Consider the following 16,122-nt stretch of genomic DNA (forward strand, 5'->3'; position numbering starts at 1 on the left):
CATACAAACCGGATTTGGAGGGGCGGGTCCGTAATTGTATCGTCACAGGTAGGTGGGGCTGGAGGCGGGGCGAGCTCTGCAAAGCGGGCGTGGGGCGGGGTGCTGGGGAACCCCGGGAAATAGGAACCGAGCGGCAGAGCTGTTTGTCACGGTTGCTGAAGGCACAGCTGGATAGTGAGGACACTCCTACTGAGTTATTTTTATTCCTGTCCTTACTTTTGAACTTTAATCTGGTCCAAGAGCGCAACACTGTAAGGCAATTGGGCCAAATACGGGTTCTGAAAATGGGAGCTTTGCGAATAGTGCGCAACATTTTAATATATTTTTTATTTTTTGAAAAGTGTTTTACATTTTTCATTGTCAGAAAGTACATGGAAAAATGCAATTTGGAGAACATGGGTAAGCACAAGGAAGGCTACAAAAACCATTCTTTACTTTTTTTTTTTTTTTTTTTTTTTGAGATAGAGTCTCACTGTGTTGCCCTGGCTAGAGTGCCCTGGCATCAGCCTAGCTCACAGCAACCTCAAACTCCTGGGCTCAAGCAATCCTCCTGCCTCAGCATCCCGAGTGGCTGGGACTACAGGCATGCACCACCATGCCCGGCTAATTTTTTCTATATATTTTTAGTTGTCCCCCTAATTTCTTTCTATTTTTAGTAGAGACGGGGTCTCGCTCTTGCTCCAGCTGGCCTCGAACTCCTGATCTCGAGTGATCCTCCCTCCTCGGCCTCCCAGAGTGCTAGGATTACAAAAACCATTTTTAGTAATTACGCCATGGATCATAATTTTAGCTGGCTCTTTGATTTTAGCTGGGAAGCAGGGGTGGGGGAGGGCCGCACCAGCTACAGTGAGCAAAGTCGCCACCTTGGTCTCAGTTGCAGGAGGGAAAAGAATGTCTATTTCACTCTCCAGGGGATGGAGACAGGCGGAAGGGAGATTTGATCATCTTTTTTTTTTTTTAATCCTATGAATTTGTTTATATAAAATCTTTCTCTGTAGAGACAAAGTTGATTGCCAGTGGCTGGAGATAGGGAGTAGCTGCAGATTGACAAGAAATTTCTTTTGGAGGTGACAGAAACCTAAAATTAGATTGCAGTGATGATTTATAACATCTTTGAATTGTGCACTTTATATAAGAACTAGCAAGGATGATCTGGAATCCAAGGAGTCCTTTACGGACTATGTTGGAAAAACAGTTCTCCCGCTCAGTACTCAAGGAGTGGAATTTTATTTCTTTATTATTAGAATTGTCTGCTACCTTTATCATTTTTTAAAATTTATTACTATTTTTTAGAGATGGGTTCTCCCAGTGTCACCCAGGCTAGAGTGTGGTGGCGCAATCATAGCTCACTGCAGCCTCAAACTTTGGGGCTCAAGAGATCTTCTGGCCTCAGCCTCCTGAGTAGCAGAGATTACAGGCAGGTGCCACCATACCTGACTAATTTTTAAAAAATTTTTTTAAAGATGTGGTCTCACTTGTTTGCTGCCTTTATTATTTTTTTAATTTTACTTCTTTTTTCCTTTTTCTTTCATTTATTTCTTGCTACATTCTACAGCAGAAGTTTGCTACCTTTAAAACAAGTTTCTATTAACACACATAGAGAGGGCAGGTGCTTCTGTCACAAAACCCCAAATCAAGCCTGGTGCCCAGTCTTGAGCAGCCACACACACAGCCCACCCACCCTCAATTTGTGTTGAGTTGAGGATTTGAATTGGGAAATGATCCTGGGGTTTCCGTGCAGTATTCTCACCAGTGGCTTCTGGATCCTCCTAAGTTATGTCAGCTTTTCCTTCTCTGCTTCTCACTGATAGGACTTCAGGGTCAATGTAAGTGAGGTTTCATGGCAGAGTGGGTTGAAACTTGGGTACTTGCCTAATCCAACCCCCACCCAGAATCTGGAGCCTGAAAAGGTCCTTCCTGCCCTCAGATGACTAACCCAGGAGGAGTTGCCTTTTTCTGCAAAGGAGTGTCTGATTAGAACTAAAGACAGAGACAGGGCTCATTCACTCTCTGCTTGAACTGGAACATCCATCTTCTCCTGCCCTTGCACTTTGGTGCGCCTGGTTCTCGGACTTTGGGACTCAGAGTGAATTACACCACCAGCTTTCCGGGTTCTCCAGGAGTCTGAGGGTCAAGATTCTGGCTTTGCTTGTTGGGGTCCAGAATTTGCACTTGTGTTGAGAGTTAGGGTCTAGACATGAGAACCCCAGGAGTGAGACAGGAGTTTGCCAAAGAGCAACCTGTGGACTTGTCAGTTCACTGAGCAAAAGCTGCTCGACCTTGAGGGGGACATTCCACCCATCAGGAAGGTCTGCAAACGGACCGCCTTGAAGCCTGAGGGCCACAGCCTGGATGTCTGCAAACAGACAAAGGGTTTGTAATCTGAAGGCCGAGAGAATGATCAAAGGATGTCAGCCTGGTAGATAAGAGCAGTTTGCTAAGCCTGAGGCAATGTTCCTATCTCTCTCCTGAATTCATGTCTCAGTAAATGAGGAACTAGATAAAATAGAAAGAAGTACGCGGTCGCTTTGTTCCCTTTGGATTATAGGCTTTCCTGCTGACTCACAATTTTAGTTTATTTTTATTTTTATTTTTTTTTTGAGACAGAGTCTCGCTTTGTTGCCCGGGCTACAGTGAGTGCCCTGGCGTCAGCCTAGCTCACAGCAACCTCAAACTCCTGGGCTTAAGCGATCCTACCGCCTCAGGCTCCCGAGTAGCTGGGACTACAGGCATGTGCCACCATGCCCGGCTAATTTTTTTGCATATATATATTTTAGTTGGCCAGATAATTTCTTTCTATTTTTAGTAGAGACGGGGTCTCACTCTTGCTCAGGCTGGTCTCGAACTCCTGACCTCGAACTATCCACCCACCTCGGCCTCCCAGAGTGCTAGGATTACAGGCGTGAGCCACCGCGCCCGGCCACGATTTTATTTTTAACTTGTGTATACTTAACTAGTTTATTGTTATACTTTGGGAGGCCTTAAAACTTAAACTCATGATATGTACATGTAAATCGGTGACTGATAACAATTGTTTGCTGATAGAATAAATACTGATAGGAGACTCCACTCGGGGCCTCCTGGTTCATGGGAGTGCTGGAGGATCCCTGATTTCCCCATCACTTTAATCTATACTTTGTCTCTGTCTCCTTTATTTCCAATGTCTTGTGACATTCCTGCCTGGGACCTGATTTGTTGGGAGAGTTGCGAACTCCCAGCACACTTGTAGCAGGATCTCAGTCAATCGATCATTTCTTCTTGAAGGCTGAGTGCATTGGACTGGTAGGTCCACTCTGGCTTCCAGCTTTTCTAGATAGTTAAAACAGAGTTGCATCATCAACTCAGTAAACTCATGAAAATTCATCTATATTTGCTCCAAAGACTGAAACCTTTATATTCATTTTATATTACCTTTTCCCTCCTTCCAACATGATACATCATGTTGCAGTTTCTGCAACCAAAAAATGGAGTGCTAAAACCTGCCCCCACCTCTTGTGTGTGAGTAGAGGGGTCTCTGTGAGATTCAGAGGTGACCATATTGCAGAGCCGTAGGTTATACTTGTCTGTCTCTCTTTATCTGACTCTGTTCTCTCTTTTATTCATCCGCTGCTCCAGCCAGTGACTTTCTGATGTATCATTTACTTTTCAAGAGAAAAGATCCCTCAAGGACCACACCATTTACATTTTCATAAACCTAATGGTATACGAGAAAAATACATTTCACAGCCCCCAGATAACCAATCAGTATTGTGGACCCCTTTGAGATGAAAGATTTAGAAATCTATCAAACCCTAAGTTTACAAGGTGCTTGCTATGATTTTTCTGTCAGAAACCATGGCATAAAAAAGAATCTAAAACAGTGTCCCCATCCTCAAGGATTATATTATTGCAGGGGAGACAAAACTTTACCCTCTTAGAGTTTCCAGCTGGGCCTGAGAATTAAGTTGATGTAAGATTAACAGGAGAAAACCAAATTAACTGTATTTAATATTTTTGCATGTACATGGGAGCCCTCACAGGAAAATCAAGATCCCCAAATTGGTTAGGCCTAAGTGCTTATATACTAGGTTGAACAAAAAGTAATAATTGTGAAGAGCTCACTATATTTATGGGGACACTAAAGGAACAACATTTAACAAGGTTGTTTGTACATATTTCTCTTGGCCTCAACTCCCCATCTCTGGTGATAACATTTCTTTCCTCTTGGCATAGGGAAGGCATCATTCATATGGGAATTTTATCTTCTGCTTTCAGGAAGTAAAGAGGCGTCTGCCCCTCTTGTATCTGCTGTCTTTCCACTTTGGCATATTTTGGGGTGGCATATTCTGCTATCCTTTATCATCTAGTAGAGGTAAGAGACACTGTGATTATAAAAGATTTTTTTTAAAAGTGTTTCCTGCACTTATATGAGCATGTGCTCAAGTTCCTTCTGCCTCCTTCTTTGCTTGACCAGAGACGCTTCCTCCAGGAAATCTTTGCTGACCTTCCCTGTCTGGGTCATGTGCCCTCCCTCTACCCCCAAAGCAGCCTCTGTCAAAGTGCTAATCACCTGCATTCTCACTGTCCGTGTCCTGCAGACATCTTGGGAGCCATGGCTTTCATCTCTGGATGTCCAGTGCCTAGACCTAGCATCTAGACTGTGCCTGGTACCAATACGAGGTGCTCATAAAACATTTGAATGAATGCATGATCAAAGTCTAGTGGAGGTAGCACTGATAATTAAAGAACAGGATAGGTGTGTGTGTGGCCTTTAGATAATAAACACGAAAACATAAAAAGCTCGAAATGAGCCAGCAGCATGAGAAGGATATAGACGATTGAGGGGGATATCTGGGTCAGGGGAGCGTGTGGGAGGATATCGGCTTGGCTTGGGGAGGAGGGGTCACGCCTGCTTGGAATAAAAGGTGGCTATATAAAGAGGGTGATGCTAGATTAATGAGGATTTAAAAGGCCGGCAGAGAAGTTTATTGTGAATGTGGGAGTCACTAGGGAGTCAATAATGTTCTTTGTAAAAGCTGGGGGAAGAAAACCTACGATTCAGTTTGACTGATAGATTTTTATAATCAGGGGTGGAGAAAGACTGAGCAGTGTAGGGAAGAACTGTGCTTCAGTGGAAAACTGTGCACTGTCCACAGACTCTTGAGGAGACTCCTCTGGGTCACATTATTCAGACTGTATGGAAGCTCTTTCCCAACTCTGCAACTTGTAGATAGTTATGAGATACAGTTGGGCCTTGTCTGTAGATATGCAAGTTCTGTCCTGTCCAGCACCATCTGCCTGATTAGACTTCGCCCTCCTTGAGGGCATGAAACATGTGTGTGTGTGTGTGTGTGTGTGTGTGTATACATATGTATACATGGGCAAAATTCTATATATTGTAGCCCTAGTGCCAAGGACTTGTTGGCTGGTGGTTTATTGGAATGTAAAATGTTGGAGTGGGAGATCTGTCAAAAATGAATTATAGAAGAAAAATTGCACTGGAAGTAGCTCTTAGGCAACAGAAGTCAACCTTGGCTGATTCAACAGAGATGTTTATAAAAAGGTGGCTTGAGGTCCAGAGAAAAGACCTGAGACAGAGCCTCCAGAAACAATTTCCTAGACTGTCTCAGGACTGATCTGATGGGAAAGCTGCTCCCCTCCCCTTCAGACTTCCTTTGCCATGGTTGACACCCCTGGCACTTCCACACTATGGATTCCACCTGGTCAACATCAGGTGCCTCTACTTCCCACCACCCAGCGACTCTGATTTCATGGGAGCCTCCCTCCTCAGTTTGCTCTCCCTAAAGGGAAATCTTCTGAGGATGCCACTGATCCCCGGAGCTGGGCATATGCCTGCCCCCACCTGCTGGGAAGGTGAGTCTCCTGGCTGCTCCCTAGGGAGGTGGGGCTCCCAAGGTGGGACATTCCCTAACCATAAAATGAGTGTGCAAGAGGTGTTGGAACTCAGAAAACAGGACAGATGTCCACCACAGTCCTGTACTTCTTGATGAAGAATTTGACAGCTACGCAAAGGAGATAAATTGGAAAGTAGCTGAAAGTGACCAATGGTGCAAATACTTTTTCATAGTTAGAAATTATTTTTAAATGTATCATTTCATACATCAGAAGAATAATTATAATGTATATGCTACTTATAAAGCATACCAATAAATCAGATACCTGTGAACCCAATACTTAGACTAGAAATTACTAATTCCATTGAAGTTACTGATGCACTTCTTCATCCTGTTTCTCCACTTTATTGAAGGGTGTTTATGCTAGAGCTAGTTTTCTGTGATTTTGTTCCCTTTATGTTATATTTCTAAAACTCACCCATGCTATTCCATGTATGTTTAGTTGGATCATTTTCACTGATGTGTAATATTCCATTACGAGACTCTAACATTGTATAACTCTAACATTGTGTAACTCTCACAACTTATTTGTCCATTCTCCTGTCACTGGTTATTTGGATTGCTTCTAGTTTCTATTACAAACAATGACACTGTGAAAAAAAATTTAAACATGTCTCCTTTCTTGATTCCCAAGTTCTAAAATACTTGTGGAAAGAAATGTAGAAATATAATTGTCAGGAGGTAGGACAAAAGTACTTACCCTTCTGGGCCAATACCAAATTGCTTTCCTTTTTTCACCAGCAGTGTGTAAGAGTTCTCATTTTACCACATTCTTGTCACCTCTTGCTTTTGCTAGACTTCTTTTTGCCAATTTAGTGGGTGTGAAGTGGTATTTTATCATGACTTTAGTTGCTGGTGAGGTGAGAATATTCACATAGATTTATTTATAATTCCTGTTTCCCCTTCTGTGAAACTTCTGCTAACACCTTTTACCCATTTATCATTTGATAGTGTGATGACTAATTTTATCTGTCAACTTGACTGGGCTCAGGGATGCCCAGATAGCTGATAGAACATTATTCCTGGGTGTGTCTGTGAGGGCAATTCCAGAAGAGATTAGAATTTGAATCAGAAGACTGAGTAAAGAAGATTCATCCTCACCATTGTGGGTGGGCATCCTCCAGTCCATTGAGGGCCTGAATAGAACAAAAAGGCAGAGGAAGGGCAAATTCTCTCCCTTTCTCTTCTTGAGCTGGGACATTCATCTTTTCCTGTCCTGGAACATCAGTGCTCCTGGTTCTTGGGCCTTCACACTCAAACTGGAACTAACACCATTGGCTCTCCTGGTTCTCAGGCCTTTGGGCTTGGACTGGGACTGCACCACTGGCTTTCCTGGGTCTCCAACTTGCAGATGGCAGATTGTGAGACTTCTCAGCCTCCATAGTTTCATGAGACAATCCTGTATGATAAATCTCTTTCTATATAGCTATATGTATCCCATTGGTTCTGTTTCTCTAGAGAACCCTGGCTTATACAGGTGATTTGTCTCTCTCTCTTTTTTTTTTAAAGACTAGTCAAATGCAATAGTGAGAAGAGAGGAAAGTAGTAAAATGAGTTTAATCTGTAACTGTGAATGATCAAGTGAGATAACTCACTACCTTCGAACCAGCCTGGTTTGTCTCTTAAAATTGGTTTATATTTCTTTATATATGTTGAATACTGTTCTTTTGTCAGTTAAATATTTTGTAAATATCTTCATCCAGTTTGTGGCTTGTTTGCACTTTCTTTTTAAGGAACAGGAGTTCTTAATTTTAATATGGTCCAGTGTATTAATTTTTTACTGTTACATAGCTTTTTGTGCACTGTTTAAGAAATTTTTTGTTTGTTTGTTTGTTTTTGTTTTTTGTTTTGTTTGGAGATGGGGGTTGCTCTGCTGCCCTGGATAGAGTGCAGTGGCATCATCATAGCTCACAGAAACCTCACACTCCTGGACTCAAGCGATCCTCCTTGCTCAGCCTCCCGAGTAGCTGGGACTATGCTTGGCTAATTTTTCTATTTTTTGTAGAGACAGAGTCTCGTTCTTGCTCAGTCTGGTTTCAAACTCCTGACCTTAAGCAATCCTCTTGCCTTGGCCTCCTAAAGTTCTAAGATTACAGGGGTGAGCTACCATACCTGGCTAATTTTTTTATTTTGAAAAAAATTATTGGTTTGTAGAAAGTTGGAAATAAAGTACAGAAAGTTGCCACTTACCCTTCACTCATTTTCCCCAATGGTTGCTTCTATACCTTGATAACTGTAGTATAATATCAAAACCAGGGAAATGACATTGGTAGAATGTGTGTATGTGTTTATATATAGTTCTAAGTTATTTTATCACATGAGCAAATCTACATCTATATAACTATAGTACAATATCAAAACCAGAAATTGACGTTGGCATATTGTGCTCATATAGTTCTGTGTTATCTTATCACATGTGCAGATTTGAGTAACCACCATTGGCATCAAGATACCGAAGTGTTCCATCACCACAAAGATCTCCCTCCTGCTACCCAAAACTCACTCCATGTTCCCACCATCCCTAACCCTCAGCAACCACAAATTTGTTCTCCATCTCTAGAATTTTGTCCCTTCTAGAATGTTCATTGAAATTGTATGTGATCTTTTGAGATTGTTCACCCAGCACATGTTCTTGAGATCCATTCAAGCTGTGTGTATACCAAGAGTTCACTCCTTTTCATTGCTAAGTAGTATTCCATAGTAGAAATGTACCACAAGTTATTTTTTTTTTCTTCCATTCACCTACTGAAGGTTATTTTGGTTGTTTCCAGTTTTGGGCTATTATCAGTAAAGTTGCTATGAACATTTGTGTACAAGTTTTTGTGTAGACATAAGTTTTCATTCTTGTTAGATAAATGCCCAGGAGTATAATTGCTGGGTTGTATAAGAGATATATATTACATTTAGTTTTTTAAAGGAAACCGTCAAAAGTATTTTCCAGAGGGACTGGACCATTTTACATTCCCTGTGGTTGCCCCTTTTAAGGTAGGGGAGAAATAAAGCCTATGGAAAGGCTGCAGGAAGGAGCCGGCCGCCAGGAAGGGGAAGGACGCACCACAGAGTCCAGTCTCAGAGGGAGCAGGAGGGGCGGAGCGTAACTGAAGTTCCGCCCCTTCGACGGAGCATGGTTGCTGGGAGCAGGAAGAGGCAGGCTAGAGAGCTCAGACACAGCCATCTGTTTTATGGGTTTGGAGGCAGGAAGTTGATGGCTTTCCTTGTCTCTGCTAAACAGAACAGACGCCATGCCTAGAGTCAAGTGCTCTGAGTTCAAAGGGCTCTGTGGTCAGGGTTGGGAAATGCTTCTTGATGCCACATAATAGGTGTTATTAGGACGTTAAATGTTTAGAAAAAATCCTAAGGTAAAAAAGAAACTGGTTACATTTTGTGGCTTGAACAAAGGAATGTATGTGATGAAGGACTTATTTTTCTGCTCTCCGTATGTATTTCTAAACCCTTCCCCCAGAGAACAATTTTCTCTTCACACCAGTTCGGAAGGCTGTGGACTAGAATATGGCTGCAATGGGACATTCACTGACTCTTACCCTCTCCGCTAGAGGCGTAATACCCTAATACCAAATTTAAATATGTGCGGCACCAGAATATCATGGCCAGACTTTTAGTAAAATCTCCTAATATTTGAAATGTATTCCAATATAATTTAGTTTATGCCAAACATTAAAAATGGATTCACTTTTTTTTTTTTTTTTTTTTTTGGACAGAGTCTCACATTGTGCAGTGATGTCAGCCTAGCTCACAGCAACCTCAAACTCCTGGGCTCAAGCGATCCTCCTGCCTCAGCCTCTCGAGTATCTGGGACTGTAAGGCTGGTGGCAGGCACCCCTCCCCTCCCTAATGAAAAAAAAGCAAAAGCCCACAAGACCTGCCGAGAACAATGCTTGCTAGGCCCAGCTGAGTTAAAAGAATAACCACACCTGATGGTTACCATGACAAAGGTCTCGGCTCCTGGAGTCCCTCAGGGTTCCTGGAGTCCACCCATACCGCCAGCCCCTCCTATTTCTCCACACCTGCCCTAAAACAGCAACGGAAAATTCCTTGCTCTCCCTGCCATAAATCTTTCTGCCAGAGAAACCCCCACCCCTAGCCCTAAAAAACATATATAAACCTACTCAGACTTCTGGGCCGGGCGGCTTCTCAGGTCTCTCTCTCCCCCCCTCCACCTGGGAACATCACCCCGGGCCCCTCTCTCTAGGGACTCTTTACCCTCACCCAAGAGCGCTCCAATAAAGCCTCTTTACTTATCCCTTTCAACTCTGCTTGTCTTTCTTTCTCTGGCGCCGGCCATGCCAAAAAACCTTACATTTGGTGCCAGGAGGGTACTTTGACTTTGAGCTGCACCGCCCCTCCCGTAGACTCCGGTCTGAAAACCTTACAGGGACTACAGACGTGTGTCACACGCCCGGCTGATTTGGATTCACATTCTTATGTGCATACTTGATTTATTATAAAGGTGGCACTGCAGAGCAGTGAGGGAAGAATAGTCTTTTTAATGAATGGAACTGGGTGAGCTGGATAAATTATCAAATGGGGAACTACACACACACACTCAGGAATCTACCTTCCTTCTTCTCCCTCCCCCTGATAGATTCTAATTCGGTTTTTAAAAGCTCACCAAGTAATTCTGACCATCAGCCAAGTTTGGAAACTGTTGAGCTAATTCCTTGTGTCTGTCCCTATCTATTTATCTACCTATCTATCTTGCTTTCCTTATTCCAGAAAAGATTTAAGGTGTTGACTTAATTAAATACAGTAACTTGGGAAACCAACCACTTAAGCAAATAAATAAAAATATTGATCATGGCTTAATCTTTATCTTTCTCATAGTTTTGTATTTTCCAAATTTTCTTGATATGTATTATTGTAGTGGTATTAATTTTAATAAGAGTGAAACTTTATAGATAACAATTGAGTACAGTCGCTTGTCAGAGTTGTGAGGCCTATGTACTGTTTTATCCTTGATAAGTTGTCAGTTAACCAAATATAGCAATTTGATTTTCACGACCCTCCATTGCTGCAGAGGACCGGAAATGAAAGCTTTTATGGCTGTGATCTTACAGATTACTGGCAGGATGTAAGATTGTTAAAATTCTAACAGGTTCTGTTCTCCAGGGTCCTGCAAAACCCCTCTGAGAAATGACTCTCATTATACTTAGCAATGTTATATAAAAATATAAAAAGGGCTTTCCTTATTCAATTGGAACTTGAAACTAGAATATAGTGGAACATAGAATGACTCCGAGTTGGAAGAATGGTTCAAGGTCCCTTGGTTCAATGAGCCCTCATGCAACCAACCCCTCAGACACAATAGTTTATTGCAAGTGGATTGCTTCCCCCTAGTGGTAAAAGGTGGTCATACTACTTCAGTTTTTAGAAGTGTTTAACCTCAGAATCATCGTTTATAAATTATTTTGCACCATAGGTTGCTTTGACTATGATTATTATGACATGTACGTTTGTGATGCTATCACACAATATCAATGCTAAAACAATTAGCTAATGATTTGAACAATCAAAACAAAACAATACCTTAGACAGTCAAAGCCTTACTTCCATAATTTCTGACTCATTTATCTCTGATTTACAATACTTCTACTGTTCCATGGCACTCTAGCCTGGGCAACAGAGCCAGACTCTGTCTCAAAAACAACAACAACAAAACAATACTTCTACTGTCAAGAAATATTAAAGAAATGCATGTATTTGTGTTATAAATCATCCCTTATCACACTAGATAGCATCATAAGCCAGTGTGATTCAGTTTCCAGAAATGGCAAATTGCCACCAAGTAGTTATAGCCTTTGGTAACAAGTTGAACAAAACAAAAAGAAAGGATTCAGACACATTTTACTACCAAATCCAGTATTTGATAAATAGATTATGCCTAGTGTGAACTAAAATAAAATCTTAAGCCCCCCAGATGACTGAATGGACCCCCTCTTGGCCAAAGGGATCCCAGAAATACCCTAATGCTGAGTTGCTGGCCATGACAAGGGAGGTCAGACCTGCCTCATCATGCCCCCCCCCCTTCTTAGAGATATCCTTTATAACTCATTAACAGGCCTAAGTCTATCTATATAAGACAAGCTTAAACCACACCTGCAGGTCTTCAATTTTTTTAACAGATCACTTGAGTCTGGGTATATGTTTGGTTTATGTACAGTGGCTTGTCTCTGATTAACAGACTTCCTTACTTTAACTTAAAATATTCCAAGCCTTTAGACAAAGCTTCATTTCTTTAACCAATCACAAATCAGAGAATCTTTAAACACATCTATAACCTGTAAGCCCCTGCTTCAAGATGTCCTGCCTTTTGGGACTATGGGGAGGAGGCCCTGTGGCTATCCAGTGCACCGGAGCAGGTTCCAGGCATTGAAAGAAGAGGTGAGCAGCAGCAGGTAGATGAGACATACTCTTTATTGTCGGGAGGGCACTGCTCACAGTGAGAACATGGCGAGTGTTTATACATGGCTCAGAACAATAGTGGCAACATGCCAAGCGAAAGCGTGATCACATGGGTTTACATAGGAAATAATACCTTGGTTACATAAGTGTGCTGACTCATGCCTTACCAGAAGGCCAGCTTGCCAGAAGTTTGGGCCGGAAAAACACTCCGGCAGTCATCTTAGTTTGGCCTAAGAAACCTGTTGCCTATACAAACGAATTTTCCCTTGCAGGGACAAACCAAGGTATGCCATCCATGTATAGAGTTATGACTTTACGTGTAATTCTTATCACCCTGAAATGTATAAAACCAAACTTTAACCCAACCACAGTGAGACCACTTGCTCAAGGCTTCTTGGATGTGGCTCTCTGGGCCATGATCACACATATTCAACTCAGAATAAACCTCTTTAAATTATTTTACAGAGTTTGGGTTCTTTTCCATTGACACTACAAAAAAGTTTGTCATTTTGAGTCAAATTGCTCTTAAGCTCCTCAACTGAGCTCAGCAAAATTTTTAAATCATGCTCTGGTGTCCCAGAAAAGCTTATATATAATTATAATTTTTTTTAAAAAATGCTGCTTTTATATAGTTTTCAAAGAATTTTTGCATATACTGTATTATTTTCATTTGCTCCCTCAACAACTCTCCTTGGTAGACAGGGAAGGTATTATTATTGTACTTTTTTTATGGTTGAGGAAACTGAGACTCAGAGAGATCATACCACAGAACAATCCCAGAAATGGGGCAAGAATCAAGATTATTTCACTCTTCATGAAATGCTTTAGACTCTTATATCCAATTTTCAGGTGTGCATTTTTATTTGGATGTCCCACCCACAGGCTCTTAGATCTAACTCATCCCTGGATCCCATTACAGTTAGTGATGTTGCCTTCTACACAGTCATCAAATAAGAAACCTGGGAGGCCTCCTGGGTCCTTCTTTCTCTATCCACACTTGCAATCAATAAGTCTTGGTGATTTTCCTGAACTTCCTACATGCCCTGTTACAGTGCTCCTTGACTTATAATGGGTATACGTCCCAACAAGCCCATTCTAAGTTGAAAATATAGTAAGTCGAAAATGCATTTAATATCCCAATAAACCCATTGTAAAGTTAAAAAAAAATCATAGGTTGAACTTGTAAGGCTGGTGGCGGGCACCCCTCCCCTCCCTAATGAAAAAAGAAGAAGCCCACGAGACCTGCCGAAAACAATGCCTGCAGGGCCCAGCTAAGTTAAAGAATAGCCACACCTGGATGGATTACCCTGATAAGGGTCTCAATTCCTGGAATCCATACATACCACCAGCCCCTCCTAGTTCTGAATACTCACCCTAAAACCGTAACGGAACCGAAAGACCCTCATCCCCCAGCTCTAAAACATATATAAGCCCACACAAGACTTCTGGGCGGTGCGACTTCTCAGGCCCCTTTCCCAGGGGACCTGAGAACCTCACCCGGGCCCCTTTCTCTTGGGACCCGTTACCCTCACCCAGGAGTGCTCCAATAAAACCTGGTTGCTTACCCCTTTCAATTCTGCTCGTCTTCTTTCTCTGGCGCTGACCATCCAAAAACCTTACAGAACTATCATATGTTCCGATGCTCCTCAACTTACAACAGGGTTACCGCCCGGTAAACCCACTGTAAAGTCGAAAAATTTTAAGTTGAACCATTGTAAGTCTGGACTGTCTGTGTACTCTGCATTAGTTTGCTAGGACTCCCATAGTGAAGTACCACAGACTGGAGCTTAAACAACATTAATTTAATTATCTGGGGAACAGACACGCCTGGAGCTCTGACTTGGGGGGAAAGGCGGTACATGGGCAACATATGTAACCTGCAATTCTGTATCCCCCATAACAATAAGATGAAAAAAAAAAAAAAAAAAACACCCAAACAAGAGAGCTAGCTATGGAAAAAAAAAAAAAAAACATTAATTTATTTTCTCACAATTCTTGGGTTTGGAAGTCCAAGATCAAGGTGTCAGTAGTGCTGGTTTCTTCTGAGGCCTCTCTCTTGGGCTTGTAGATGGCCATCTTCCCCATATGTCCTCACATGGTCTTCTCTCTGTACCTGCAGGAGGAGATGACCTTGACCTAATCTTTTCTGCCAAAGGAGTATTCTGTCTGATATCCAGCTTTACGTAATTATTAGCACATAGTACAAACTGTACAGTAACAATAACCTTGGTTTAATCTTTATTGCAAACCAGAAAAATCTACATTTACTAACTTTAACTTCCTTGTTCTCCCTATTACTCCAGCAACTCGCCTTAGCCAATGGGGTAAGGGCAAGACTGTGCTGTCAAAGTCCCTACCAATGGGATGAGACGCAGCCCTAGGTCTGCATTAGAGATAAAAAGGTAAAGAACTTCCCTGTAGCATGCTGCTGGCTGACTACTTGCCCTTCTGATCAGAAGTAAAGATTTTGCCTTGCAAAGACAATTTGCAATCAGACTGTTTTCTTAACGACTCCGCTAGTTACCTCTAACATACCTCTTTACCTGAATTTCTTCTACTTATAAGGGCACAGCCATATTGGATGAGGGCCCATCCTAAGACCTCATTTTAACTTTACCTCTTTAAAGGCTCTACCTCCAAATGTGGTCACATTCTGAGAGCCTTGGGTTAGGGCTTCAGTCAGCCTGTGACAACTCTGGTACCTTTCTGAGCTGGTTGAGGGCTCCGCCCTCTGCCCTGCGCTGTGCACCATCTTAACTGCATCCTCTGCTCCCATTCACCATCCACAGTGCTGGAGGGGGAATCCTTCCAATGTGCAAGCTCCCCTGCTTCTAACCCATCAGGGAAGCCCGAGTTCTTTCACAGGACAGGGGAAGCTCTCTGGGAGCCGGCCGCTGCCTGTCTGACCCACCTGGTTTCCCCGCCATACTCAGGCCCACAGACTCTGGAGCCCCGCGCGCATGCGCGGATCTGCCATCTCCGCCGCACGTGGGTGGATCACGGTGGTACTTACAGTGGGTGCTGTCTGGCAAGGAAATGCTGCTCGCTGGGCCCATACGCTGTCCCTTGGACCTCAGGAGGTGTCAACTGCCCTAGATCAGGTGGCCTGTATGAGGCCTTCCGCCTTTTGGACAGGTGAAGCTTCTTCCCAGTTTTACACACACAACCCAGTATCTTCCCATTTATGGCTGGCTCCACGTGTGTTGATATGTTTATATACATTTAAACTTAGACTTATACCTGTGAAGCTGATTCTAAATTATGAAGATATTACTTTATGGTCTCGCCTCCTCTTTCCCCATTCAAGCTGGTCCCTTAGAGGAGGTTTGTGGCACTGTGGAAACAGAAGCGCTGCCACGGGGACTTGGCAGTTCTCAGGGTTTCTGGACTGTAATTCACACCCAGTACACCTGATGAAAAGTTCAGTGGCAGAAGCGGCCCTGCTTTCACGTTTTAGCCAACTCCAACCTCATTGTAGTAGCTACTTTAATCCCATCTAACCTTCAAAATAATATCATATAAGCACTTTCATACTAGCAACTTTACTGGAAACTTACCCTGGCCCCAGCATGTAATTACTATTTTATTTATAAATTCCACCACCTCCTGAGTGAGGCTGTGTCAGGACCAGCTCGGTCCATCCCCCAACCTCATGTTGCAATCACATGCAGTGTTTGTGTTTCTAGTTCCTGGTCTGTAAACTGCCCAAACAATGTCATATTCATCTTTGTATCCCCAGGACCCAGCAGTGTGCCAGACACAGAGTAATGCTTCTGAAATATCCGTTGACAACAAAGTTAAAATAATT

The sequence above is a fragment of the Eulemur rufifrons genome, chromosome 19 (assembly GCF_041146395.1).
Source record: "Eulemur rufifrons isolate Redbay chromosome 19, OSU_ERuf_1, whole genome shotgun sequence".
Classification (NCBI taxonomy): domain Eukaryota; kingdom Metazoa; phylum Chordata; class Mammalia; order Primates; family Lemuridae; genus Eulemur; species Eulemur rufifrons.